The following is a 2,565-nucleotide window of genomic DNA, read 5'->3' as shown; positions in this document are numbered from 1 at the left end:
TGTGTATGGAGTGAGGTGTGGGTCTTGCTTGAGTCTTTTGCAGATATTTTTCCAATTTTGCCAACACCATTTGTTAAAAAGGCTGTCTTTCCCCCACTTCACTGATTTCATCTCCTTGTCAAAGATCAGTTGACCATAGATAGGTGGGTAGATCTCTGGATTCTCATCTCATCTATTATTGACGATTACTTTTAGTTAAGAAAATTCAGATTGCTCCAAGTTCACTGCCTGCACCTTGAGTACGTTTTTTCATGACGCCTCCAGTTGTGCCAGTAACCTCCTTGAGGTCATTTCTCACTCAATCCTGTGTCATCAGATTTCTTATGAGTTGCAAAAGACTAAATAAAAAGCTTTATTCTTGATCTCTTAACTTACAATACTCCATTAAAAAGAAAAGAAACCTATCCAATTTTTAGGCAAGTCCACAAAAATACTTTGTTTCTTCAGAGTCAAACATTTTTATGGAAATAAAGATCCTTCAAAAATTTTAACTCTTCTATTAGAGTTTTATTTTGATTTTCCAGAATGGCAACTCCATTTTCCAGGCATTATCCTTTCTTCTTTCTACGACATTCGCAAGTAGCTTCCCTATTTTTCATCAACCGTATTTATCTTTTCATTTAAGGGTCATCTGTCTTAGTTGTCTGAGATGTAAGAGTAACAGGAGATGTCATCACCACTGTTTGTGGTAGTGAAGTAGCTGAACGTGTGGTACGGATCTGGTATGTCTGCATATCTCCCAAAGCCGTTTGTACAACGACCTGGTTGCTGGGAACAAGTATTTGCTGTCCATCCTATTTCTGTGCATACTGGAGGATTGTTATACCTTGCTGAGTACTGCCTGAATTTGTCATGATTAATGTCTGCAGCCCCTGTACTCCATCTGTACCTGCACTGGCCAGCTGTAAGGCTACATTCGGTGCAATGGCAATGTACTGTCCAGTGCTAGTCTGATAGATGGGGGTTGGAACAGACATAGAAGTGACAGCAGAAACTCCAGGGCTATCTCTGTCTCCTTTTCTGCTCTGTGTATCTTCAGAAGACAGGTCTTTCAAAATTTTTCTGTAAGATGGGTGTCTTGCAAGGATTCCGTGGGTTTTCTGTGAGGAGCCTATGCTGTCAGGTGAATCCTGAGATTCCTCACTTTCTGATAAGGATGAAACCGTTTGCACGTGTGGTGGGTGAATTACAGAGGACTGAGCAGTCTGGATGACCCCCTGAACATGTATTTGCTCTCTAGGAAGAGGTACAATTGTCACTGTCGCAGATCCTCTTAATAACATCTGTTGAACCATATGAGAGATGTGCGCTCCCTGAACTGCTGAACTGGGTTGAGGTGCTGTCTCTGAAGTGTTATTCTTGTGGGAATCTTCCATAATCAACTTAGTATTTAGACTGATATCGTTGTTTTTCAGTACTCTGGAGAGGTCCTTGACAGCTTATTTTCACAGTGTAATTCGTCTTTGTATATAGTTGTGCACAAATCGCTGTGGCTCAAAAATTCAATAGCATTTCCTACTTTGAAAGATTTTCTGGTTTTGTAGTTTGGTCAATTGTTTGTACTATCCTTTTTTGTCTTATTGCTACTGCTAGTGCTTGTGTCTTTCCTTATGTGTGTGGTTTAAAGATAATTTACTTCTTCCAAGACATTGTAGTGGTGGTCTTTGTATTATTTTGTTTTTCTCTATGTGAGCGGGCTGCATGGCTTGCTAGTTTAGCAATTCGAATTTTCTTGATTTTTTTTTCGATTTGTTTGAAATGTTGGGTTAGAGAGTCAATAATAATTTTTTCTTGCCTTTTGATGTGTTTGCTTATTGCTATAAATTGACCTCAAATTACTGCTTTGAAAAAAAAAATTACTGCTTTGGCATTCCCCAGAGATTTTTTAAAAGTTGTGTTTATCATTTTTTTTTCAAGAAACTTTTTAATAAAATTTTTAAAAAATTTCTTCTAGTATCCACTAATGTTCAAGCAAGGTGTTGTTCAACTTCCAAATGTATGGGGTTTTTTTTTTCTTTTTTGTCCTCTTGTTATTAATTTATCATTTTGTAGCTTTGTGGTCTGAGAAGATGCTTGGTAATTTCTATGTTTTTTTAATTTATTGATGCTTGCCTTGTAACCTAAAATATGATATATTCTGGAGAATGTTCCATGCACATTGGAGAAGAAGTTATACTGCACTTTCTTGTGGTGCACTAGCCTGCATATATCTATGAGATCAAGTTGCTTGATTATGCAGTTTAATTCTTCAGCATCTTTGTTGAGTTTCTTTCTAGAAATTCTATCTTTTCTTGAAAGTGGTGTATTAAAATTTCCTACTACTATAGCCATGTTGCCTATTTCTTTTTTCAGTTCTGTTAATGTTTGCTTTGTATATTTTGCAGCTCTATCATTTGGTGAGTATTTATTATTGCCGTGTCCTCTTCCTCCTCCTTTCTATTTCCATACTTGATAGTTCTACCTAGGTTGCCCTTTCTGTTAATCTGCGTGTGTTCTGTTGTGCATAGGGTTTTCAGAGGCCTGCTATTTCAGAAGTGGGTGGCCAATCCTCTTCCTAGTCTGTCT

The 2,565-nt window shown here is 37.5% G+C and overlaps 1 pseudogene; it reads right to left on the bottom strand.

Annotated features, from left to right (window-relative positions):
- Positions 1-449: 449 nt before the first annotated feature.
- On the bottom strand, positions 450-1,376 carry LOC102854554 (annotated as a pseudogene).
- Positions 1,377-2,565: the final 1,189 nt, after the last annotated feature.

The sequence above is a fragment of the Elephantulus edwardii genome, unplaced genomic scaffold (genome assembly GCF_000299155.1).
Source record: "Elephantulus edwardii isolate Elephantulus edwardi_28Jun2011 unplaced genomic scaffold, EleEdw1.0 scaffold02963, whole genome shotgun sequence".
NCBI classification, from domain to species: domain Eukaryota; kingdom Metazoa; phylum Chordata; class Mammalia; order Macroscelidea; family Macroscelididae; genus Elephantulus; species Elephantulus edwardii.
Note: the sequence above shows the minus strand (reverse complement) of the source record. Positions and strands in the feature narration are given on the sequence as shown.